A 26,690-nucleotide genomic window follows, 5' to 3' on the forward strand; every position below is an offset into this window, starting at 1 on the left:
TGTAAGAATGCTTGATAGAGATCTTGTAGGTGTTTGTCTCTATCTGAGGGGTTGGAGCAAATGTGGTTGTATCGCAGAGCTTGGCTGTAAACAATGGATAGTGTGGTGTGGTCAGGGTGAGAGCTGGAGGCATGTAGGCAGGAATAGAGATCAGCAGGTTTCCGGTATAGAGTGGTGTTTATGTGACTATCGTTTATTAGCACTGTAGTGTCCAGGAAGTGGATCTCTTGTGTGGACTGGACCAGGCTGAGGTTGATGGTGGGATGAAAATTGTTGAAATCATGGTGGAATTCCTCAAGGGCTTCTTTTCCATGGGTCCAGATGATGAAGATGTCATCAATATTGCGCAAGTAGAGTAGGGGCATTAGGGAACGAGAGCTGAGGAAGCGTTGTTCTAAGTCAGCCATAAAAGTGTTGGCATACTGTGGGGCCGTGCGGATACCCATAGCAGTGCCGCTGATTTGAAGGTATACATTGTCCCCAAATGTAAAATAGTTATGGGTAAGGACAAAGTCACAAAGTTCAGCCACCAGGTTCGCCGTGACATTATCGGGGATAGTGTTCCTGACGGCTTGTAGTCCATCTTTGTGTGGAATGTTGGTGTAGAGGGCTTCTACATCCATAGTGGCCAGGATGGTGTTATCAGGAAGATCACTGATGGATTGTAGTTTCCTCAGGAAGTCAGTGGTGTCTCGAAGGTAGCTGGGAGTGCTGGTAGCGTAGGGCCTGAGGAGGGAGTCTACATAGCCAGACAATCCTGCTGTCAGGGTGCCAATGCCTGAGATGATGGGGCGCCCAGGATTTCCAGGTTTATGGATCTTGCGTAGTAGATAGAATATCCCAGGTCAAAGTTCCAGGGGTGTGTCTGTGCGGATTTGATCTTGTGCTTTTTCAGGGAGTTTCTTGAGCAAATGCTGTAGTTTCTTTTGGTAACTCTCAGTGGGATCAGAGGGTAATGGCTTGTAGAAAGTGGTGTTGGAGAGCTGCCGAGCAGCCTCTTGTTCATATTCCCACTTATTCATGATGACGACAGCACCTCCTTTGTCAGCCTTTTTGATGATGATGTCAGAGTTGTTTCTGAGGCTGTGGGTGGCATTGTGTTCTGCACGGCTGAGGTCGTGGGGCAAGTGATGCTGCTTTTCCACAGTTTCAGCCCGTGCACATCAACGGAAGCACTCTATGTAGAAGTCCATTCTGCTGTGTCGACCTTCAGCAGGAGTCCAGCTAGAATCCTTCTTTTTGTAGTGTTGGTAGGGAGGTCTCTGTGGATTAGTATGTTGTTCAGAGGTGTGCTGGAAATATTCCTTGAGTCGGAGACGTCGAAAATAGGATTCTAGGTCACCACAGAACTGTATCATGTTCGTGGGGGTGGAGGGGCAGAAGGAGAGGCCCCGAGATAGGACAGCTGCTTCTGCTGGGCTGAGAGTATAGTTGGATAGGTTAACAATATTGCTGGGTGGGTTGAGGGAACCCTTGCTGTGACCTTGTGGCATGTAGTAGTTTAGAAAGTTTAGTGTCCTTTTTCTTTTGTAGAGAAGCAAAGTGTGTTTTGTAAATGGCTTGTCTAGTTTTAGTAAAGTCCAGCCACAAGGAAGTTTGTGTGGAAGGTTGTTTTTTTATGAGAGTATCCATTTTTGAGAGCTCATTCTTTATCTTTCCCTGTTTGCTGTAGAGGATGTTGATCAGGTGATTCCGCAGTTTCTTTGAGAGCGTGTGGCACAAGCTATCAGCGTAGTCTGTGTGGTATGTAGATTGTAATGGATTTTTTACCTTCAGTCCTTTTGGTACGATGTCCATCTGTTTGCATTTGGAAAGGAAGATGATGTCTGTCTGTATCTGTACAAGTTTTTTCATGCAGTTGATAGATTTCCACTCCATACGGCTAAATGGCTAAATAGCAGGCTGGCTAACCTAGTGAGGAGGGCTTTAAACTAGGTTCACCAGAGGAAGGAGACCAAAGCCCTGAGGTAAGTGGGAAAGCGGGATACCGGGAGGAAGCACAGGCAGGAACGTCTGTGAGGGGATGGCTCCTGCCTCATAGTGAGAATGAGGGGCGATCATCAGGTTATCTCAAGTGCTTCTATACGAACGGACAAAGCCTTTGAAACAAGCAGGGAGAACTGGAGGTCCTGGTGCTGTCAAGGAATTATGACGTGATTGGAATCACAGAGACTTGGTGGGATAACTCACATGACTGGAGTACTGTCATGGATGGTTATAAACTGTTCAGGAAGGACAGGCAGGGCAGAAAGGTGGGGGAGTAGCACTGTATGTAAGGGAGCAGTATGACTGCTCAGAGCTCCGAAACGAAACTGCAGAAAAACCTGAGTGTCTCTGGATTAAGTTTAGAAGTGTGAGCAACAGGAGTGTTGTGGTGGCGGGAGTCTGCTATAGACCACCGGACCAGGGGGATGAGGTGGATGAGGCTTTCTTCCGGCAGCTCGCAGAAGCTACTAGATCGCACGCCCTGGTTCTCATGGGTGACTTTAATATTCCTGATATCTGCTGGGAGAGCAATACAGCGGTGCATAGACAATCCAGGAAGTTTTTGGAAAATGTAGGGGATAATTTCCTGGTGCAAGTGCTAGACGAGCCAATTACGGGGGGAGCTTTTCTTGACCTGCTGCTCACAAACCGGGAAGAATTAGTAGGGGAAGCAAAAGTGGATGGGAATCTGGGAGGCAGTGACCATGAGTTGGTTGAGTTCAGGATCCTGATGCAGGGAAGAAAGGTAAGCAGCAGGATACGGACCCTGGACTTCAGGAAAGCAGACTTCGACTCCCTCAGGGAATGGATGGGTAGGATCCCCTGGGGGACTAACATGAAGGGGAAAGGAGTCCAGGAGAGCTGGATGTACTTCAAGGAATCCGTGTTGAGGTTACAGGGACAAACCATCCCGATGTGTCAAAAGAATAGTAAATATGGCAGGCGACCAGCTTGGCTTAATGGTGAAATCCTAGCGGACCTTAAACATAAAAAAGAAGCTTACAAGAAGTGGAAGGTTGGACATATGACCAGGGAAGAGTATAAAAATATTGCTCGGGCATGTAGGAATGAAATCAGGAGGGCCAAATCGCACCTGGAGCTGCAGCTAGCGAGAGATGTTAAGAGTAACAAGAAGGGTTTCTTCAGGTATGTTGGCAACAAGAAGAAAGCCAAGGAAAGTGTGGGCCCCTTATGAATGAGGGAGGCAACCTAGTGACAGAGGATGTGGAAAAAGCTAATGTACTCAATGCTTTTTTTGCCTCTGTCTTCACTAACAAGGTCAGCTCCCAGACTGCTGCGCTGGGCATCACAACATGGGGAAGAGATGGCCAGCCCTCTGTGGAGAAAGAGGCGGTTAGGGACTATTTAGAAAAGCTGGACGTGCAGAAGTCCATGGGGCCGGATGAGTTGCATCCGAGAGTGCTAAAGGAATTGGCGGATGTGATTGCAGAGCCATTGGCCATTATCTTTGAAAACTCGTGGCGAACGGGGGAAGTCCCGGATGACTGGAAAAAGGCTAATGTAGTGCCCATCTTTAAAAAAGGGAAGAAGGAGGATCCTGGGAACTACAGGCCAGTCAGCCTCACCTCAGTCCCCGGAAAAATCATGGAGCAGGTCCTCAAAGAATCAATCCTGAAGCACTTACATGAGAGGAAAGTGATCAGGAACAGTCAGCATGGATTCACCAAGGCAAGGTCATGCCTGACTAATATAATAGCCTTCTATGATGAGATTACTGGTTCTGTGGATGAAGGGAAAGCAGTGGATGTATTGTTTCTTGACTTTAGCAAAGCTTTTGACACAGTCTCCCACAGTATTCTTGTCAGCAAGTTAAAGAAGTATGAGCTGGATGAATGCACTATAAGGTGGGTAGAAAGTTGGCGAGATTGTCGGGCTCAACGGGTAGTGATCAATGGCTCCATGTCTAGTTGGCAGCTGGTGTCAAGTGGAGTGCCCCAGGGGTTGGTCCTGGGGCCGGTTTTGTTCAATATCTTCATAAATGATCTGGAGGATGGTGTGGATTGCACTCTCAGCAAATTTGTGGATGATACTAAACTGGGAGGAGTGGTAGATATGCTGGAGGGGAGGGATAGGATACAGAGGGACCTAGACGAATTGGAGGATTGGGCCAAAAGAAATCTGATGAGGTTCAATAAGGATAAGTGCAGGGTCCTGCACTTAGGATGGAAGAACCCAATGCACCGCTACAGACTAGGGACCGAATGGCTAGGCAGCAGTTCTGTGGAAAAGGACCTAGGGGTGACAGTGGACGAGAAGCTGGATATGAGTCAGCAGTGTGCCCTTGTTGCCAAGAAGGCCAATGGCATTTTGGGCTCTATAAGTAGGGGAATAGCGAGCAGATCGAGGGACGTGATCGTCCCCCTCTATTCGACATTGGTGAGGCCTCATCTGGAGTACTGTGTCCAGTTTTGGGCCCCACACTACAAGAAGGATGTGGATAAATTGGAGATAGTCCAGCAAAGGGCAACAAAAATGATTAGGGGTCTAGAACACATGACTTCTGAGGAGAGGCTGAGGGAACTGGGATTGTTTAGTCTGCAGAAGAGAAGAATGAGGGGGGATTTGATAGCTGCTTTCAACGACCTGAGAGGTGGTTCCAGAGAGGATGGTTCTAGACTATTCTCAGTGGTAGAAGAGGACAGGACAAGGAGTAACGGTCTTAAGTTGCAGTGGGGGAGGTTTAGGTTGGATATTAGGAAAAACTTTTTCACTAGGAGGGTGGTGAAACACTGGAATGCATTACCTAGGGAGGTGGTAGAATCTCCTTCCTTAGAAGTTTTTAAGGTCAGGGTTGACAAAGCCCTGGCTGGGATGATTTAATTGGGGATTGGTCCTGCTTTTGAGCAGGAGGTTGGACTAGATGACCTCCTGAGGTCCCTTCCAACCCTGATATTCTATGATTCTATGATTCTATGAAATGCAGTGCCTTGCATAATGACAGGTTTCAGAGTAACAGCCGTGTTAGTCTGTATTCGCAAAAAGAAAAGGATTACTTAAGGCACCTTAGAGACTAACCAATTTATTTGAGCATAAGCTATCCAGTGGGCATCTGTCATGGAAAAGAACACTCACTCTCATGCATCCAGAGACAGGAAAACCAAGCACATTTTGATCCGTGGATTTGCATCAAACCAACATAGCTCCAGGAGGTCCCACTGAGATTTGAACTCAGATTCCAGGATTCAAAGTCCTGAGTGCTGACCATTACACCATGGGACCTGCTGCTGTTTCTTTTTCTGGACCCCTGTGACTTTCAGCTGGCTGGCTTGCACTCTGCACTTATTGCTTCCCTCCAGCTGCTTCCTCTCACAGGATTCTCTCTCCTTCTCCATCGAATGTGGTCCTGCAGTACCGGATCCACGGATCCTGCCCTGAGTCCCCACATCCCCCTGCTTTGCCTCTGGTCTCTGCAGGCTGCAAAAATGCCAGGGGAGGCCTCCCCTCCCTTCACGCAGTGGTCCCGCTCATATTGGCCAGCTGCAGCCGCATGTCCTGGAACTTGGCCAGCTGTCGCTTGATCCGGTCGTACAGTCACACGCTGACTGGCTCCCCTGCCTGGATGCTCTTGTGGAAATCCCACAGACGATGCTGCAGAACTTGGCACTGTTCGTTTCTTTAACACGGTGGTGTTTGCCTGGCCCCCGAAACAAAGCCGCCAGCTCCTCCCTCACCAGCTCCCACCAATCCCCCTGGTTGCCATAGAACCCTCTGATGCTTTCCCATTCTGCCAGCACCACCAGTCCTAGCCGCCCCTCCCCTTTATCTTGCCAGCTCTGGAAGTTCAGCTTCCAATATCCTCTGCCCTGGGTCAGGGAATTGCCCACTTTGAGGCACATGGTGAGAGCTGCGTGATCCAAACAATCCATTAGCACGACCCTGCACTGGGCTGTCAACATGCTCTCTTTCATGTAAATCCAGTCAATGCGACTCCTGGCCTGCCCCCACAGAAAGGTGTACCCCCTCTGTGGCTGGTGTGAGCTTGGATGAGAGGAATAGGAGGCTACCACCTCACTGGCTCCACTATCGAGAAACAAGTCCTCTAAGACGACCTTGCTACAGACCTGTGCCAGGTAGTGCTTATTGTAAAAACGTGTCCTCTGACGGTCTGGAAAATGGGACCCATGGTCCTCAGGCCGTCGGACACAATTAAAATCCCCCCCAACAGCAAACACTGTGCGGTCCAGAGGAAGAGAGCCAGTTCCTTCCATTGATCTTTCCTTTCACACTTTAACTGGGGACCATACACACTAATATAGCAGTAACCAGTGCCATGGAGCACAAAGTCACCAGTAATGCCCTCCTTGGACATAGCTTCACCACGTTCTGTACTCGCACCGCGAATGTGAAGAACAAGACTCCAGCCCACCATTCTTCCCTGGCCCAGAGGACCAGAAAGATGGGCCCTTCCTCCAATCACCCTCTGCCCATCGATCTGCCCTAAACTCGTTAATGTGCATTTCCTGAATGCCCACCATGTCCAAGTCCAGCTACTCCAAGGAACTGAACAACAAGCGCTTCCTCCTGGGCCCCTCTCCACGTGGACACTTTCACAGATGCCCTTTCCCCAGTACTGCCCTCGCTCAGCTGTGCAGAGGATCTTTCGTCCCCAGTCCCTGCCCGTCACTGCCCAGCACCCTTTCTGGCACCATCTCCGATGGCCATGCCTCACTCTCTTCCCGCCATATTGGGTTGACCAATAAGTGTGTTGGAAAGACGGCTCCTGTCTCTCATTGTTAAAGGTCAGGTGGGCCAACTAGGGACAGAAACCCACGCTCTGTTGTCCTGCTTGGGAGCTCAAAATCAGGGACTCACCTCAGGTAAAGGTGCCACTGTGCTCCTAGAGGACAAGCCACCCCTGCACAAAGGAGGAGGAAAGGGCCTGCTAAAGCCTGGGATCAAACCAGAGACCTTTAGATCTTCAGTCTAACACTCTCCCAACTGAGCTACTTTGGGAACTATATGGCTGTCTTTTGCCCTGCTGCTTCTCTGTCCGGGATGTTTTGTCAGCCATGGCACACAAAAAGGGCATCCTTGTGAGTGGCCCACGAAGGCAAGACTCTCTTTTGCCTGCCTTGCTCAGCTTGACTTGCTGCCTCACCCCGTTCCTGCCTGAGTTCCAGGGTTGACCTGGTGGTGGAAGGAGATTGGGGGCCAGTGGTGCAGGGAGGAAGTTGAGCTGGACCCTGAGCTAGACTAGACCCTGGTGGCAAGAGTCTGGCCATCACTTTCCACCCCTCCCTGTTGTCCTGGCTTTCCCACTGGACGTCATTCTGGGAGGGAAGTGGGGCTTCTGCTTCCCCTCCCCAGTTTTCACATCACAGAGGAGTGTGAACAGGAAAATGAATGGCTTCTCCACACTCCCACCAGAGGAACCCGAAGCCCTTAGCAGTGGCTGAGTAACAAGTGTCTGTTGGGTGACAGGCCTTTCCCTGAGGAGCGGGAACAGCAGCTGCCGCCTCCCTCTCAGCTCCAGGTTCATTGTGGGAAATGCTCGTTGCCTGGCTGCATGGGGGGAAGCTGCTCCATACTCTGGAGAGCATCTGTATTGGTCTGTCAACACCCCGTCTTCACTGAGCCAGTCTGATCGAGTCCCAAGTGTCCCCTCCTGCTTGGCAGCTGAGAGTCTATGCACACATCAACCCCCACCTGACAGCCCCCTTAGCCAGCAGCAGCGCTAGCCACCTCAGCACCACAGGGGAACTCAATGCACTTCTTGGGGGGAAATAGCTCCTTGGCATCCAGCTGCTAGAATGAGAGCCAGGAGAGAGCAGTGTCTGGCTCACCCTGGGGGAGAGAAGAGACCTGATGAGTGTGGATCTCCTTCAGTCTCCCCCACAATGCTGGTCAGTTTTATTGTCACTGTAATAGTCAGAACTTCCCTTCAGGGGCATCCCTAGGGGGGTGTGGGGCCTGGGACTAATCCCTCCACTTCTGCTCTGGACCCCGCCCCCACTCTCCCCTTCCCCCAAACCCGCACCCCAACTCTTCCAGCCCCTGCTCCACCTCATTCCACCTTCTGCTCCCTCTGCCGGGAGATGGTGGGAGCTGGGGTCGCTGATACCATTTCTCACCGGTGACTGTGGGTCTGACTCCCGCTGCCAATGTCAGCCCCCAGCTAGGCCCCTTGGGCCAGCCTGACCTCCCCCCCCCCGCATCCTAGCCCCACCCTCCCCGGGCTGGCCTAGCACCCCCGTCCCCCCGCATGACACGCACACACAGCTGTCCCTAGGGTACAGTGATTGGGACAGCTGCCAAGGGGCCCCCCAAAGGTAGCAGGTTTAAAACAAATGAACAAAAGGAAGTACTAATTCACACATGGCACAGTCTCCCTGTGGAACTGGTTGCCCTGGGATGTTGTGAAGGCCAAAAGTATAAGAGGGCTAAAAAAGAACTAGATCAGTTCATGGAGGATAAGTCCATCCATGGCTATTAGCCAGGATGGGTAGGGCTGCAACCCAATGCTGTGAGTGTCCCTAGCCATTGTTTGCCAGGAGCTCGGACTGGATGACCGGGGATGGGTCACTCCATGGCTGCCTGTTCTGGTCATTCTCTCTGAAGCACCTGGCATTGGCTATTGACAGAAGACAGGACACTGGGCTAGATAGACCACTGGTCTGACCCAGTCTGGCCATTCTCATGTTCAGATGAGACCTCAAGTCTTGGGATTAGGAATATCTTTCTGTATTATCACCTGATTATTCTAAATTTACACAAACTTAAAATATGGCTTTAATTGGTGTTTGTGTATATTTTTCTCTTTCTCTAGACATGAATTAGGTACAGTGCTCCTGTCAGAGAACTTTCAAGTTATCTGCAAAGAGCCTACAGCAGTGATCTCCAACCTTTTTATGCCCAAGATCACTTTTTGAATCTAAGGATAATTCAAGATCTACGCCGCCCCTTCCCCGAGACCCTGCCCCTTCTGAAAAGTCCTGCCCCACTCATTCCATCCCCCCCCATTGCTCACTTTCCCCCACCCTCACTCACTTTCACTGGGCTGGGGCAAGGCGTTGGGGTTTGGGATGGGGGGCTTGCTCTGGGCTAGGGCTGAGGGGTTCACAGTGTGAGAGGGAGCTCTGGGCTGGGGCAGAGAGTTGGGGTGCAGGAGGGGGTACAGGGTGCTAGCTCTGGGAGAGGGGTCAGGGCTGGTGCTTGGGGTGCAGGAGGGGGTTTGGGGTATAGAAGGGGTTATGGGGTGTTGGCTCTGGAAGGCAGCTCAGGGCTGGGGTTTGGAGTGCAGGAGGGGGTAGGGGGTGCTTGCTTTGGGAGGGGGCTCAGGCATGGGGATTGGGGTGCGGCCTCCCACTGGGCAGCACTGAAATCATAGACCATTGCTTGTGTACAAGGTGGACTGCACAACAATGGGTATGTCCTACCTTACCAAAATTAGAAGAGCCCTGCTCCTTAAAACATAAAAGTCTGGCAACCTGTTCCTGGGATGAAGTAGATAACAGTACCCCAAAAGTGTCTTTTGATAGAAAAAGTTGTCTCTGTGCCATTGGATTAGAGGAGCTTGTGTGGCAAGATAAATACATCTCAGAACCGCCAGTAGAACAGTGTATGTGTAATATAACTATGTTAAAAACGCCCAACTTAACGCTTTACTTCCCAACTCATGAGGATAAAAGAACTAACACACTGGATACCAGTAATATTCAAGACTTTAATTTCTCTTTGGGGGTCAATTGGACAAGCTTGTATGAACTAATGAAGAGAAATGAACAAATTAGCCAACTGACTGAAACCACACGGACCCAGGTTCAGACACGCAGTTTGGCTATTTTACTTCAGGGATTTGAAATATTAAGAGTGTCCGCACAAGCAGAACAAATCATGACGCACCATTGGTGTGATATTTTTAAAGGATGGGACGCCTCTTAGTCTTCAACTTTAAAAATTATGTTATACCCAATTGTTTTCTTTATCCTGAGAAGCTCCCTGTTTGGCGGGAGGGATAGCTCAGTGGTTTGAGCATTGGCCTGTAAACCCAGGGTTGTGAGTTCAATCTTTGAGGGGGCCATTTAGGGATCTAGGGCAAAAATTGGGGATTGGTCCTGCTTTGAGCAGGGGGTTGGACTAGATGACCTCCTGAGGGCCCTTCCAACCCTGAGATTCTATGTTAATTGTAATGTGTGGCATGTGCTGCTGGATGAAAAGACTGTATTTTAAGCTGAAACCACAGGCTCACATTGCTTCACAATATATAGCCTTGAAACAATTACATAAAGTGTGACCCATTCAATACCCCGGGATTGAAGGGTCAAAGGGGGACAATGTAGACCTGATAAATGAAATTGTTTGTAATTGTTCAATTTATTCCTATAACTTCATAAGTAAAGTTTTATTAATGAAACTTCATTCATTCATAAAACTGGGTACCCCAATAACTGACTGACAATTAAGCTGCTTGTTAAGAGCCACAGCTGTTCAGGCCACTGCCTTTGTAAATTTCACTTTCAATCCAATTGCTGCTTAAATCCCTGAAATTTACACTGTTTCAACGTTGTAACTTCTGCTCACTGTTTGTCATTCATTATACTTGTCAATAATGTAACGTTTGTTCACTGTTTGCCATTCCTTACACTTGTCCATATTGTAACTCAAACTCCATTTTAACTTGTCCCAAACTCCATTTTAAAATGTTCACTCCATTTTGAAAAAGCTTGCTGTGACCTTCATTTTTGCAAAACCGTGCTGCAATCTTATTAGTGTAGTTTAGATGTGTGAATGAGGTATGGATGGATGATGGAATCAACCTCCACCCCAGCCTGTCCTGATGAAATAAAGTTCAAATACCAAGGGCTGAAGATGCAGGGAACAGCCCTAACAAAGTAAAAAGAGCCCACCCTACAAAGAAAAGAACAAAGGTACAATAGAAGGAAGATCAAAGCCAGGTCCTAGGCTGAAAGTCACATCTGCAATTGACAGGTGATCAATCACACCGAACCCAGAGGCAGCGTGATAAAGCAAGACCTATAGATTCTGGATTCAAACTAAAAAATGATTAAAAGGATGGGTGAGATGGAAGACTTCGTGCCCGGCTTTCCTGGCCAGTTAGCCACCACGAGCTACGATCCCAAGCTGTGAAATCAAGCCACGAGCTCAAGCTATGTTCAGGACTGGTAACTATCTACCAGCTGCAGAACATTTGATGTGTGTGTGTGTGTGTATACATAGGTATTAGATATTAGTTATTGGTCATAAATCAAATTGTGTTATAATAAACGTGACAACTTGTCTTGTTCCCTGAAACGATCCTGTGTAGTTTTGTCTGTATAACATCAGCACAGGCTAATGTTCTACTGTTCTGCTGCCCTTTACTCGTACAGTAATAACAACAACATTTCATTACCCCCTGCTCCCCTGCATTCAAGTGGTTTGTAACCCAACCCCAGCCAAAATCTATCACTTGGGCAATGCAGCTCTGTTTGCTGGATACCTAGCTAGATTAGGTGTGAATGTAAATACAATCTGGTCCTGAAGCCTTTCCCCACAGCCCCCAGCTCATCACTAGCTGTCTGGGAGAGCTCATTTAGACTTTGCTTACAAATCATCATTTGAAATTATTAGGTTGGCTAACATCACTGACATGAATGCACTGACATGGTCATAAAAAACAACAGCTCTATAAGGAAGCTAGTCTATGTTCATACTTTCCAAATCTATTATACTTTTTCAAATACACCTATTTTATCATACACTTTATATGCCTTTAAAGTGTGTATTAATATTTCAATTTCAATTCAAAAGTCCAAACAATCACTACATTGGCAATACTCTACGTAATGAGTTCACAAACCTGGACAGGGAGGTGGGGTTGGGGAAATTCAGGAGAGGTGTAGGGAAATCCTTGCCTGCACCCCTCTCCAACTGGGGAGCCTGAACCTTGCCATCCTCACCGCTCCCTCGAAGGGAAGCCAAGTGCTGGGTGAGCACCTAACGCTGGCGGGGCAATGCTTTCAGGCTCTCCAGGGAGCTCTCAATATGAAGCAAAACCTCCAAACATTCCCCACCATAGCCAGATCAGCACAGACACATGAAGGCAGAAACAGAGGCAAGGTGACAGAGCTTTCACCTCCACCACGTAAGATGCAGCCAGCCATCTGGGAGGAACCTGCTATATGCCCAGAGGCCTTTATTCCTCCAGCATGCGAGGACAGAAGGGATGTCAGGAAGTTTCCCCTTCAATCTCACACACAAAAGGCTCTTCTTAGGAAAGGCAAAATTCTGAAGAGCAAAAGAGAAAAAAACATCAAGAAGGATGCCAGAGAGAGAGACTTTTCTGATCTTGGGGAATAGCTCAACACCTGACCAGGGACTTGAACCCTCAACCCTCAGATTAAAAGTCTGACGCTTTACCAACTGAGCTCGCCAGGCTTATGAAGAAAAAGAGCAAGTTCATACAGAGGAGAAACTGTCAAGAAAAGAGAGCAGGAAACAATAGAGGAAACCTGCTACTCTCTCTATATCTGCCCAGCCCTAGCCCTGGTCTCCTCCTCCCTCCAGCACCCTGAGGCATTTTGCCAGCACAATGCCCAAGTCAACTCCACCCTCCCCAAACTCTAGAAGGCCCAGCTCATCAACCTGGCCACTCTTACAGCCTCCTCTCCAGCCCTGACCATTAGGGAGGAGGATTGAGTCTCCCTCCCTCAGGCCCACCCTTCAGCATTCCTGGGTAAAGACCAACACCGCCAAAGTGACTTTGGGCCAGCAGGTCAACCAAGAGAGCTGCCTCCTAGGCCTTGCTGCAGCCCAGCTGCAGGACTCAGAGTAAATCCAGCTCACATCCCTCCCTCTCTCTTCTCCTCTCCCCCTCCCCTTGGCTTTCTCAACACCTGGCCCCACAGCAAACCAGAGACTGGTGTTTTCTGGGCCTGCTCCTGCAGATGTGGGCTTCTATCCTGCTTCTCAAGGACTCAGCAGGAGAAAGGGACCTTTCCAGGAAATGGCCACAGCTTCTGGGAATCCCTGTCTGGCTCTGGACACCACAAGGAACCATTTGGCTCCTGGCACACAAGGCAACTTAAAAGCTGAGTGCCTGGACAGGGGCTTGAATCCTGGACCCTCAGATTAAGAGCCTGATGCTCTACCACCTGAGCTATCCAGGCTTGCTGACAGGGTTGATCCCTTTCACCACAAGAAGTAAGCCAGCAGGCAAAAGGGAGGCAAAAAAATGTCCCAGGAACCCCTCCTCTTTTTTTCCGCAGCCACTGCCTTTCAGCAGGATTCCTCCTCCTCCTCCCTCCTGTGCCTCAGTGCGACTAAATCTCTGCACCTAGACAGCCAGCCCGCCCATCCGCTGCATCCCAATCCCCCAGGCCTAAGCCTCCCAACCCAAGTCCTGCACGTGGCTCCATAGAATTAAGTCTCACATCTCGCTGGGAACTTACTGACGGGAGCATTGAAGTATCTGCACATGGCCCGGGTGCCTGTTAAGTACCGAGACCTGTGGTGGCTCATCATTCATGGGAAACTGTCCGTCCATGCCAATGTGCACGGCCGGCATGCAGAGCAAAGGTTGCCCCCAGGTGCTGTGTCAGTTTCTGGCACCACTTGAAACTATAGACCACTTTCTGGTGGCTTGTTTTTTTACCCAGGAGGTGTGGGGACTTCTGGCTACGTGATGGCGGATGCCAGACTTGGTTGGACAGGATTATTTGCAGTTCGCCTGAGGCTTGTTCCTGGATCAAGGAGGGCAAGCCACAGGGTGCCAGCAGAACCAGCTGCAGCAAGGACAAGCTCAGCAGGGGCCGCCGTATAGTGGGCGGGTGTCACGGGACACACTGCGCCTGATCGATGCCATAGCAATGTACCACCTTTGGCAGAGCCGCTGTCAGGAGCATCTTCAGCGATGAAGGCAGTTCCCTGCAGCAGTGGCTAACCGGATTTATGTGGCTGTTAACTGGCTGACTGTGGGTGGAAAAAAACATTAGTGACTAGCAGAGTGGAGGCGGGTGTGGAGTGGGCTCTGGGACCAGGACGAGCCTTGATTCCCTCCTGCTGGTCTTTCTCTCTAGGCAGGATGGGGCTTTCCAGCAGCAACTGGGAGCAGTTGAGTTTCATGTTCAGGCCCGGTATCAGTTCCTCCGGGTTTCTGCTAAGCACCCAGGGCCCTTAGTGGGTGCTCAGTGCACAGGACTGGCCTGGAAACCCTGCGTTACTCGCGACTGCATTATTCCTTTTTTGGTATTTCCAATGGCTTTGTGTCGGTGATTTCATTTTGCTTTGTATAACGGGGTTTTCTGCTGGATCCGATATTTTAATTAACAAAAAGACAAAAGACACAGGCTCTCCTGTCACAGGAGTTACAGCCGAGGCAACCTCCTTGCTAACGTATTTGCCTTTTCATCAGCTCCAGGCTGGTGATTTGATTCTTTCCAACTTTCCTCTGAAAAGAAGCCTTTTCCTTATCAAGTAATTTCTTGGATTGCTGACACAGGTCTCTTCCGTTTCCTAGAAAGACATTGCAAACTCTGAGCAGAGGAGACAAAAGATATGCAGTAAGGCACCACTGGGAGTTGAACCCAGGATCTCCTGTTTACTAGACAGGCGCGTTAGCCAGCTTAGCCATGGTGCCTGCCACTGGAAGCAATAGGCAACTGCTCCACTTGATGCTCCAAGGCAACACATCCAAATTCCAAATAGTTTTCTGCAAGGCCTGCCGACATCAAGCTGCCTGGCTCTCTGCGCACAGAAAGCCACATCTGAGGGGAGAGAGGGTTTCTAAGGCACTCTTTTCCTGCTAGCAGCTGTGTTCGTATAGTGCTGCATTGTGGTCATAGCAACCTCGGCTTGACTCTGAGTGACAGTAACCTTTTCATCAGCTCCAGACTTGTCATTTGCCGCATTCCAAGACTTAGCCACAAGGAAGCCTCTCTCTGTCTTGAACAAGCATTTAAAGGAATGCCCAGGAAGGTCTTTACTGGTTAGAAGAAAGAGATACCAAAAAGGCAGCCCGACAGATACAGTCATCTCAGCAAGGAAAGTCTGACAGGTCAAGCCAGGAGCTCCTGGTTCCTAGAAAGGCTCTTCAGTGAGCTCTTCTGAAAGGTCACTCTCTGGAGGCCTTTCAAGAGCCACTGCTGATGCTCACTGAGAAAGAGATGCCAAACCAGAGTTCTCCACTGCCTCCAGACATGCAGCTATTAGGAGCTCTGGGCACAGAGAGGTCCCTGCTAGCGGAAAAAGGCTTTGGCAGAATGTGACGCTCTGGACTTCAAAGTAGCACCCTGGACCCCCATATTCACAGCTGTGCTATGATTATGATATGTTTTGAAGAAAGCATGCTTTGTTAGGTATGGTTTAAAAAGTCTTGGTCCATTGAACATCACTATCCTGTTGGATTGTATGTGCTATTATTGTATGTGATACAATGTATGTAAACACCCATTTTTTCATGGTTTGTATGTACAAAAACATCTTCTGTATTTTCTACAGTATGCATCCGATGAAGTGAGCTGTAGCTCATGAAAGCTTATGCTCAAATAAATTGGTTAGTCTCTAAGGTGCCACAAGTACTCCTTTTTTTTTATTGTATGTGAAGTTATCATGTATTGCTATCTGTTCATTCCTGAAATGTGGGGTAAATGGCAAAGGCCCGCATCTAGCTTTTCAGTATCAACAAAGGAGCTGCCGACATCAGGACCAACAAGACGTGTGTTGGTGGCCCATCAAGAAGAATCCATGCTCCCAGAGACTTCTCAGCGAGGGCACGGTACACAATGGGGGCTACCTAACCTCCATGTCCCAGCAAGGGTCTTTCTAGCATCTGAAGAGAAAATATAAATGAGGGTTGATGATACCACCAAATGGCCTCTTATCTCTGGTAACAATGCTGGTTCTCCTGATCCCAAAGGACCAAGCCCCAGATCCAGGTCAATATACAAATCAGATCATACCCACAAATCACGCTGTTGCCAATCCTTTAGAATCTAAAATCTAAAGGTTTATTCATAAAAGGAAAAAAGATACAGACGAGAGCTAGAAGTGGTTAAATGGAATCAATGACACACAGTCATGGCAGAGTTCTTCCTTCAGACTTACAGCAGTGATAGAACAAATTGCAGGTTCAAATCAAGTCTCTGGAGAACATCCCCAGCTGGGATGTGGAGGGCTCCCGTTTGTAGCAAAGTCCCTCCAGAGGCAGGGAGCAGGATTGAAGACAAGATGGAGATGAGGCATCAGCCTTTTATATTCTTTTCCAGGTGTAAGATCCCCGCTTTGTTCTCACTGTGGAAAATTACAGCAAAATAGAGTTTGGCGTCACATGGGCAAGTCCCTGCATACTTTGCTGAGTCACAAGATGTATTTGCCTTCTCTCAATGGGTCAGTTGTGTAGCTGATGGTCCTTAATAGGCCATCCAGCAGCCTACGCACAGCTGACACCAACTTGTCTGGGGTGTCACTCAGAAGCATAGCACAATAGTTTGAAATACAGACAGTATAGAGCCAATATTGATAACTTCAAATACAAAAATGATACACATATACAGATAGCATAATTATAACCAGCAAACCATAACCTTGTCTTAGACACCTTATTAGACCCCCTTTATACAAGATTTGGTGCCACTACAGGACTTTGGTTGCAACAATGATCTATACAATCCCAGTTCATGTCAATAACGTCACACCTCCCCCATCTCAACACCTGGAAGATCGTCCAGAAGACAAAGACATTGAACTGGGGAGATTGGTCCGAGGCTGAGAGGGAATTCAGCCTGTGTAAGAACTCAAAACTGCCTGGAACATCCAGTGGGGTGACAAAAGTTATTTGATATAATTCTTGCTTAGTCTGTTCAAGTTAGAATTTAGACTTTGATCCCATTTTTATTTGTTATGTAACCAACTTTGACCTCTGCGCCTAAAACCTCTAATCACTTCAAATCTATCTTTCTGTAGTTAATAGACTTACTTTAATGTTTTATATTTACTAGTGAAAAGAAAAGGAGTACTTGTGGCACCTTAGAGACTAACCAATTTATTTGAGCATAAGCTTTCGTGAGCTACAGCTCACTGCATCGGATGCATACTGTGGAAAGTGTAGAAGATCTTTTATACACACAAAGCATGAAAAAATACCTCCCCCCACCCCACTCTCCTGCTGGTAATAGCTTATCTAAAGTGACCACTCTCCTTACAATGTGTATGATAATCAAGGTGGGCCATTTCCAGCACAAATCCAGGGTTTAACAAGAACGTCGGGGGGGGGGGGGGCGGGAGTTAGGAAAAACAAGGGGAAATAGGTTACCTTGCATAATGACTTAGCCACTCCCAACTTGATTATCATACACATTGTAAGGAGAGTGATCACTTTAGATAAGCTATTGCCAGCAGGAGAGTGGGGTGGGGGGAGGTATTTTTTCATGCTTTGTGTGTATAAAAGATCTTCTACACTTTCCACAGTATGCATCCGATGAAGTGAGCTGTAGCTCACGAAAGCTTATGCTCAAATAAATTGGTTAGTCTCTAAGGTGCCACAAGTCCTCCTTTTCTTTTTGCGAATACAGACTAACACGGCTGTTACTCTGAAACCTGTCATTATGCAATTTACTAGTGAGTGTCCAAAGAGCTTGGGAGAGTTGCTCAGATTATAAAGTCTGGCATATGGCCACTTTCTTTGGAGGAAGTGGTGAACTAATTAATGAGCTTGCACAGTTCAAGAGACTTTCTTGAGCAGTGGAAGACAGTACATTTCTGAGGTGCAAGGCTGAGGGCTGGGGAGATATGCTGGTGTCTCTCTCCATGTAATTCATGAGTGGCTTACAGAACATTCATGCAACTAGGTTGGGTGTATCACTGCATGTTGTTGGCTGAGTGATCGCAGCTCCTGGAGGAGTTTTGCTGCTTGTCACTAGCACAGCATCGTAAGAGACAGCCCAGGCTGGAGAGTTAAAGGGACAATTTTCACTGAATAACAGAACTCCCATAGCGGATCAGACCAATAGTTTGTGTAGTCCAGTATCCTGTCTTCTGGCAGCAGCCAGTGCCAGGTGCTTCTGAGAAAATGAGCAGAACTCAATCAGTGAGTGAACCATCCCATTGTCCACTCCCAGCATCTGGTGGTCAGAGGTTTAGGGACACAGAGAACATGGGGAAGCATCCCTGATTATCTTGCTAATAGCTGATGCACTTATCTGGAGGAACTGATCTAATTCTTTGTTGAACTCATTTATTGCTTTGACCTTCAAAACATAACAAACACATATTTACAACCCCAAGAGGGCTTGACAACCACAAGAATCTAAAACCAGGAATTATACACCCGGAAGTCAAGAAATGTGAATAAAGTCATGATATTTCGTTCTTATGGGCCTCTTTGTTCCTGAGCCTTTAGGGTGCAGTAAGGCCACTTCCACAAAAGCTGGAGCCTAAACACCTGAATGGATCTTGGTCTCCCCTCATCCTTTTCCTGTTACCTCACCCAAACATTTCATAGACCTAAGGCCATAGCTACACTACAAGCCTATGTTAACTCTCGTTACGTCAGCATAGACTCGCAACGGTCACTGTGTCACTTGTGTGACTGACTTCCTTGTACTATTGTAATAAATAAAGAGATTGCACCCTCCTTACAGTATGTTGAAGGGAAACCCTAAGGAAATTAAGAGTTTAAATTATCCTCCACGTGTCCCGCGTCCCACTAAACTGAATCCAACCCACAGGTCACTTGGGCAGAAGTATCAGTGTCAGGATGCTCCATTGTTAGCACAGTAAATGAAGCTGCAAAATAAATGATGTTTAAATGACCTCACTCTATATTTTGCAACCCTGTATGAAGAGGTAATAGATACAGACATACACCAGGCAGGGTCGTTTGGAGGCCGAAGACTTTATGCTTCCATCCCATGCCACTGTCAAGTTTTAGCAAATTAGGACAAGTCAGCAAATAAGAACAATGTCAGGTATCAGAAACTGCTACAGGTAGCAAATTCCTATAGGTAGCAGTTTTTGGCACTACTCCTGTGCACCTCTGCTCCCCGGCTCTTCTTGGGCTCCTGCTCCCACCTTAGCTCGGCCCCACTCTCGCCCAGGTAGTTCCAGCTCACATGGAGGATGGGACCCCCTGGCCTGGTGACTCCCTCATTAGACTGCCTGGCCTGTCAGTCTGGCTAACTTGGAGCTTTGGCCTCTCTGCATTGCCTCTGGTGACTGTCAGTCTCAGGGTCCTGATTTCCCATTGACCGTTCCCCCTTCTATTGGTACTGGGAACTAGCCTACCAAAAAAACCTCACTAAGATTTAATATGGGGCCAACAGCCCCCTTATACAAGCCAGCCCCATGAGGGTCACCGACCTCCAGCAAAAGCAGTATAAACTGGTCCCATGGTGTAATGGTCAGCACTCAGGACTCTGAATCCTAAAATCTGAGTTCAAATCTCAGTAGGACCTCGTGTTGGTTTCGGGTAAAGCCCTGGAGCTTGCACTGCTCACCTTCCCTGTCTCCACTTGTACAAGAGCGAGTTGTTTCTCTCCTGCTGGGTGACTCATGCCCACTTGGTCCAGGTCTTTGGTCGGGATGGCTGCAGTTGGTTGGGGATCTTGAACTAGCTGCCAATGCCTGAAGTCCTGCTGTTTGACCTGGTAGTTGGGATTCTTGCTGCTTCACCTAATGCCTACAAGTTTAGCCCTTGTGCTTGCTGCCACACGTTTCCTCTTGCCCACATGGAGCTTGAAGAAAGGAGTGGCAGGGCCAGGCTTCATAGTCAGGGCTACGCAGGAAGGAGGAAAAGTCCCAGGCTGGAGCCCAGCACACCTTTCCTCCTCTGGGCACCTAGAGCAGAGGAGGCTGGTGCTGACAGCTCCAAGGGAAGGCTTAAAAGCCACAGAGGAACCGAAGGTGGGGCAAGAGGAGGGGAGGACCATGCCTATGTGTGGCCAGCAGACAGCCACAAAGACACTTGGCCGGTCTGCTCCCAGCCACCTGGCATGCCAAATACCCACTGAAGGCCACCCACAGACCAGCATGTGGGGCAGCTGCTGTCGCTTGGCAGCCAGTATCAGAAGATGGTAGGAAAGCAGGGCCAGCCCCCATGGTGGGGCCTCTGACTGTTCCCACTCAAGGTGCTCAGTTTTGCAGCGGAGCAGGAGATTTTTCCCCAAGAGGCTTTTCCCCAGCTGGTGGTGTGGAGGAAAAACACGGTAGACCTAAGTAGGCCCAAAACTTTGGTCAAGCTAACTGTGTATATGAAGCCTAAGAAGACAGTAAGAAAAATTCCATTGTGAGACAATTGCAGCAGCACAGCTTAAGAAATGTAATCCTAACAGCTAGAAATCAGGAAAGACCGTTAACCGCAAAAGAACAACCTGTCAATAACAGGAAAAGCTTGTTTTGTTATATTCCAAATATGGCAAAACTACTGTTAAGGCTCGCATTATATGCCAAATAAGGGAAAGCTCCATTGGTGGAAGTGCGCTTGACAAATTGTGGTTTTCAGCTACATAAACTCCTGTATTTTCTGTTTACGCTAGAGCAGCTCCGGCTGACTCTCCCTGTATGCGCATTCTTGAATAAAGCTGGCCTCAGTCTTGTTCTGAACCAAACACAACGAGTGGTTAATTTTCCACCACAGTGAACAGAGAAAGCAGAGAAACACCCGGCTCCCCAGGCGCTATTTAGCCCCCTCAAGCACAGGGACAGCCGCACATTTGGAGGAGGGAAACTGCTCTACACGCTATCCCAGGCTGCAGTCCTTTTTCTTTGGCAAGTCAGGAATGGCAAAGGCTAGACTGGAAGCACCTGGGCTCACACCCTAACCCTTGTGATGCCCAAACCCAACTCCTTCCCGGGGGTCTAGCTGAAGCCAGAGCATTGGCCTGAGCAGCCAAGAAGAGGATCCATTCCTGAAGAAAGCAGGACTTTGAACCAAAGGAAGCACAACCACAAGGAGAGTCAAATCCTGAATCATCTGATCCACAGGGAGATGCCTTATCCATCTGACCACATGATGAGGGAGTCTAAGCACTTCTTTAGAAAAGGCGGACACAGTGTTTCTCGGGTCATCTAGGGAGGGGGCAGAGACTCTCTGGGCACAAGAAATGGAGTTCCCAGCCAGATGTGAGACTTAATTCTATGGAGCCAGGTGCAGGACTTGGGCAGGGAGGCTTAGGCATGGGGGTTGGGATGCAGCAGATGGGCTGGCTGTCTAGGGGCAGAGAGTTAGTTGCATTGAGGCAGAAGAGGGAGGAGGAAGAGGAATCCTGCCGATAGGCAGTGGCTGCGGAGAAAAAGAGGAGGGGTTTCTGGGACATTTTTTGCCTCTCTTTTGCCTGCCCACTTGCTCTTGTGGTGAAAGGGATATAACCTGTCAGCAAGCCAGGCTAGCTCAGTTGGTCAAGCATCAGGCCCTTCGTCTAAGCTTTGAGCTCCTATCTGGACACTCAGGTTTTTAAATTGCTTTGTGTGCCAGGAGCCAAATGGTTCCTTGTGGTGTCCAAAGCCATGCATGGACTCCCAGAAGCTGTCGCCATTTCCTGGAAAGGTCCCTTTCTCCTGCTGAGTCCTTAAATAGCAGAATAGAAACCTACATCTGCAGGAGCAGGCCCAGAAAGCACCGGTCTCTCGTTTGCTGTGGGGCCAGGTGTTGAGAAAGCCAAGGGGAGGGGGAGAGGAGAAGAGAGAGGGAGGGATGTGAGCTGGATTTACTCTGAGTCCTGCAGCTGGGATGCAGCAAGGCCTAGGAGGGAGCCCTCTTGTTTGACCTGCTGACCCAAAGTCACTTTGGCGGTGATGGTCTTTACCCAGGAAAGCTGAAGGGTGGGCCTGAGGGAGGGAGACTCAATCCTCCTCCCTATTGGTCAGGGCTGGAGAGGAGGCTGTAAGAGTGGCCAGGTTGATGAGCTGGGCCTTCTAGAGTTTGGGGAGGGTGGAGCTGACTTGGGCATTGTGCTGGCAAAATGCCTCAGTGTGCTGGAGGGAAGAGGAGACCAGGGCAAGGGCTGGGAAGAGATAGAGAGAGAGCAGCAGGTTTCCTCTATTGTTTCCTGCTCTCTTTTTCTTGACTAGATTCTCCTCTGTATGTACTTGCCCTTTTTCTTTCTGAGCCTGGCTTGCTCAGTTGGTAGAGCATAAGACATTTAATCTGAGGGTTGAGGGTTCAAGTCCCTGGTCAGGTGTTGAGCTATTCCCCAAGATAATAAAAATCTATCACTTTGGCATCCTTCTGGGTGTCTTTTTCTCTTCAGGATTTTGCCTTTCCTAAGAAGGGCCTTTTGTGTGAGGGATTGAAGGGGAAACTTCCTGACATCCCCTCTGTCCTCGCATGCTGGAGGAATAAAGGCCTCTGGGCATATAGTAGGTTCCTCCCAGATGGCTGGCTGCATCTTATGTGGTGGAGGTGAAAGCTCTGTCTCCTTGCCTCTGTTTCTTCCTTCACGTGGCTGTACTGATCTGGCTGGCCTGTCTGAGAGCTTTTGCTTCGTATTGAGGGCTCCCTCCTACAGCAGAGTGATGTGGGCTCCCTGGAGAGCCTGAAAGAATTGCCCCATCAGTGTTAAGTGCTCACCCAGCACTTGGCTTCCCTTCGAGGGTGCAGTGAGGAGGGCAGCGCTCAGGCCCCCCAGTTGGAAAGCGGTGAGTAGGGCGGGGTTCAGGCCCCCCATTTGGAGCGCAGGCAGGGATTTCCTACACCCCCTGAATTTCCCCAACCCTCCCATCCCCAAGGTTTGTGAATTAGTTACATGCTGTGTTGCCAATATAATGATTGTTTGGACATTTGAATTGAAATTGAAATATTAATACACACTTTAAAAGCATATAATGTGTATAATAAAATACATGTATCTGAAAAACTATAATAGATTTGGAAAGTATGAACATAGATTAGCTTCCTTATACAGCTGTTGTTTTTTATGACTGTCATAAATATAAAGGGAAGGGTAAACCCCTTTAAAATCCCTCCTGGCCAGAGGAAAAATCCTCTCACCTGTAAAGGGTTAAGAAGCTAAAGGTAACCTCGCTGGCACCTGACTTAAATGACCAATGAGGAGACAAGAGACTTTCTAAAGCTGGGAGGAGGGAGAAAAACAAAGGGTCTGTGTCTGTCTGTGTGATGCTTTTGCCAGAGACAGAACAGGAATGGAGTCTTAGAACTTAGTAAGTAATCGAGCTAGCTATGCGTTAGATTATGATTTCTTTAAATGGCTGAGAAAATAAGCTGTGCTGAATAGAATGAATATTCCGGTCTGTGTGTCTTTTTTGTAACTTAAGGTTTTGCCTAGAGGGATTCTCTATGTTTGAATCTAATTACCCTGTAAGGTATCTACCATCCTGATTTTACAGAGGTGATTTCTTTTTACTTTTATTAAAAGTCTTCTTGTAAGAAAACTGAATGCTTTTTCATTGTTCTAAGATCCAAGGGTTTGGGTCTATGGTCACCTATGCAAATTGGTGAGGATTTTTACCAAACCTTCCCCGGGAAGTGGGTGCAAGGGTTGGGAGGATTTTGGGGGGAAAGACGTGTCCAAACCATGTTTCCTAGTAAACCCAGATAAAGTTTGGTGGTGGCAGAGGAAATCCAAGGGTAAAATAATTTTGTACCTTGGGGAAGTTTAACCTAAGCTGGTAAAAGTAAGCTTAGGAGGTTTTCATGCAGGTCCCCACATCTGTACCCTAGAGTCCTGAGTTGGGAGGGAACCTTGACGATGACCATGTCAGTGCATTCTTAGCGGTGATGTTGGGCAACCTAATCATTTCAAATGATGATTTGTAAGCAAAGTCTAAATGAGCTCTCCCTGACAGCTAGTGATGAGCTGGGGGAAAGGCTTCAGGACCAGACTGTATTTACATTCACACCTAATCTACCGAGGTATCCAGAAAACAGAGCTGCGTTGCCCAAGTGATAGATTTTGGCTGGGGTTGGGTTACAAATCACTTGAATGCGGGGGGCAGGGGATAATGAAGTGTTGTTGTTCTTATTGTGTGAGTAAAGGGCAGTAGAACTGTACTTAGCCTGTGCTGATGGAGGGCATGGAGAGAGAGGATGGGGACAGGTGTTTTGCTTCATGGTCTGCCTGAGTCACAAGTACTGTTTGACCTGCCCCTCTCCACTGTTTAAAGACAGAGCTGATTAGGCTCCATAGATAGTCTTTGTTCTGTTAAGTGACCACTACAGCTGAAATCACTGAGAATCAGGTCTAAGTGCTTAGACCTGCAGTGGGACAGTGTTTCTGTGGAAGAGACGGCCCAGTCTGCACTAGCAGCGAGGTTCCCGCACTGAGAGCTCGGCTGAAATCACTGAGAGCTGGTGGAACCTCAAGAGACCAACTCGCAGAGGTCACAGTGGCAGGTGGCAGCAGAAGGTGACGGCGCAGGGCTATTGGTTACAGAGCGATGGAGTGAACGGTGGCACAACGAACAACAGTGGCCAGAGCAAACAGTGAGCAGCTGGAGGAACAAGCAAGGTGCCTTTTTGCCCCTCACCTGGGAGGTGAACTCATGTGAAAGCACCTCTGAACTCTGAGTCTCCACTAATCAAGGACAACACCGGTGAGTGTTAATGAGGCTGTTAAGAATGCTGGAGACACAACACAGTTCATGCAAACAAACATGTCTGTGGCATTCTACTTTCTATTTAAGAAGAGATACCACACACTACAAACTGGAGGCCAATGTTAAGTGCATTGTCACTTGTTCATCCTGAAGTTGAACACTGGTTCCGAACAAGACCAGCAAATGCTCACTATCTTTCTGCAAGAAACTCCACTGACTGGCTCGAAGCATGTGGTGCAACAATGAAAGACTCAGCAGTTAAAAAAGTGAAGAACTCTCTTACCACATTCAAAAAAATTGCATACATGGCTGATGAATCCGCAGATGCAAATGGGCATCAAGCATTACGTCATTTTGTACATTATCTTGATGTCAGTGGTAGGCCAGTAGATGCATTTCTAGATGTTCAAGTTACAGAAGACACATCGGCTGCATCTGTGACAACCTACGTCTTAGAAGAGTTAAATGCTTGTCAACTGGAGCCCAAACAGATGGCTGCTTGTGCATTTGATGGAGCTGCAAACTTCTCTGGTGGAGTACAAGCTTTGCTCAGAGAAAGGAGTAACCCTAATCTCTCCTGAAAGAAAAAGAGTACTAGTGGCACCTTAGAGACTAACCAATTTATTTTGAGCATAAGCTTTCGTGAGCTACAGCTCACTTCATCGGATGCATTCAGTGAAAAATACAGTGAGGAGATTTTCCTTTTCTTTTTGCGGCTGCAGACTAACACAGCTGCTACTCTGAAACCTAATCTCTCCTGTACACACTGCAGAGGCCATCTGTTCCAACTAGCGCTAGTACGAGCTGCCAACTCTTCAAAAGACGTTCAAAAAGCTGTACATTTAACGTCTTCATTATATTCTTTTTTCAGCAAGAGTCCAAAAAGACTGAATATCTTGGAAAATACAGAAGATACACTAGGACTGAAGTTCAGATTAGTCCAACCCGGGAAAACCCTCTGGCTTTCTCATGAGCAATCCTTGGCTGTTGTCTTAGAATTACTCCAGCCATTATTACTGGCTTTGGAAAGTATCTGCCAAGATGGGATGGATCTAAGTAGTGAGGCTGGTGGATTACTTTTCCTACTACATTTAGAGAAGACTATTGCCATTCTCTCCCTTGTAAGTCTACTGTTGAAACCACTTGGGCCATTAAACAATGCCGTCCAGGCATCTGCTACAACAGTAGTAGATCTTTGTCCAGCAATAGAAGCAAAATTTGGATCAATCAGAGAGCTATCCCTTGAAAAAGTACTGGAAGAAGCAAAAACTTCAGTCCAGAAGTTGACTAATGAAGGCATTTATAGTGAATACTTAAGTGAAGAGGACAAGAAGTGTTTGTTAAGACAACTGAAAAAGTACACAGCCTTGATTCTTAAAGATCTACAACAGCGACTTCTAGATTCTACTCAACCTCTACGTAGCTTTTACAGATGCCTGTCCTATAAAACACTGACAGCTGAGTGGAGCGAGGTACTACCAGCAAGGGGGCTGCCACGTGCTCAGTCCAGAAGAGAGAATTTGAACATAGAGTGAAATATCATACGACGAATGAATGAAGATTTGACTTCAACTTCTTTTTTATCATCGCTAGTGGCTCTACCCGACCTTTGTGTTCTGTTTCCTGGGATCAAAGGAGTAAGAATTCATCTCTTGCTACTCCCACTCACAACAGCTACATTTGAGTGTTCTTTTTCTTCATTGAATAGAATTTTGTGTTCTGAAAGAAGTCGCCTTCTGCCTGATCATGTGAATGAACTAATGAGCATATCAATTGACGGAATGGAAGTACCGGACACACGATAAGCCACCAAAGATGAACGCACTGCATTCAAGAAGTTCATTAATAGAGTTGTGCAAAGTTATAACAAGAAACCAAGAAGGATGTAGACGTAGTGCTCCATAGAAGGTTTCTGTAGCCAACATTAATTTGTGTGATGATTTTAAAACATGAGTTAAGTCTAATAAAATGGTCATGAAACATTTTTCAGTTTTTACTATGGTGCCATACAGCCTCCCTTCACCCTCACTGTCTCACCCCTCATCGGCCGTGACCCTCACCCCCTGTACATTTGAACCCCTGCCCCATTGCAATTCCTGCAGAAAACACTGCCTGGCTCCCAGTCCCCCTGCTCTAACCTCTAGACCCTGCTCTGCTCCCAGAGCCCAGGATAGAACACAGGGGTCCTGGTATCC

The 26,690-nt window shown here is 47.9% G+C and overlaps 6 non-coding genes across 6 annotated transcripts; 1 reads left to right on the forward strand and 5 right to left on the reverse strand.

Annotated features, from left to right (window-relative positions):
• Positions 1 to 5,154: 5,154 nt before the first annotated feature.
• Positions 5,155 to 5,226, reverse strand: TRNAQ-UUG (transfer RNA glutamine (anticodon UUG)). The gene has a single exon. It is a non-coding gene; the product is annotated as a tRNA-Gln (tRNA).
• Positions 5,227 to 6,887: 1,661 nt separating this feature from the next.
• On the reverse strand, positions 6,888 to 6,963 carry TRNAF-GAA (transfer RNA phenylalanine (anticodon GAA)). Its single transcript has one exon. It is a non-coding gene; the product is annotated as a tRNA-Phe (tRNA).
• Positions 6,964 to 12,311: 5,348 nt separating this feature from the next.
• On the reverse strand, positions 12,312 to 12,384 carry TRNAK-UUU (transfer RNA lysine (anticodon UUU)). Its single transcript has one exon. It is a non-coding gene; the product is annotated as a tRNA-Lys (tRNA).
• A 658-nt stretch (positions 12,385 to 13,042) lies between these two features.
• On the reverse strand, positions 13,043 to 13,115 carry TRNAK-CUU (transfer RNA lysine (anticodon CUU)). Its single transcript has one exon. It is a non-coding gene; the product is annotated as a tRNA-Lys (tRNA).
• Positions 13,116 to 14,510: 1,395 nt separating this feature from the next.
• Positions 14,511 to 14,584, reverse strand: TRNAT-AGU (transfer RNA threonine (anticodon AGU)). Its single transcript has one exon. It is a non-coding gene; the product is annotated as a tRNA-Thr (tRNA).
• Positions 14,585 to 19,325: 4,741 nt separating this feature from the next.
• Positions 19,326 to 19,397, forward strand: TRNAQ-CUG (transfer RNA glutamine (anticodon CUG)). Its single transcript has one exon. It is a non-coding gene; the product is annotated as a tRNA-Gln (tRNA).
• Positions 19,398 to 26,690: the final 7,293 nt, after the last annotated feature.

This window comes from Eretmochelys imbricata, chromosome 22, assembly GCF_965152235.1.
Source record: "Eretmochelys imbricata isolate rEreImb1 chromosome 22, rEreImb1.hap1, whole genome shotgun sequence".
Lineage (NCBI taxonomy): Eukaryota > Metazoa > Chordata > Testudines > Cheloniidae > Eretmochelys > Eretmochelys imbricata.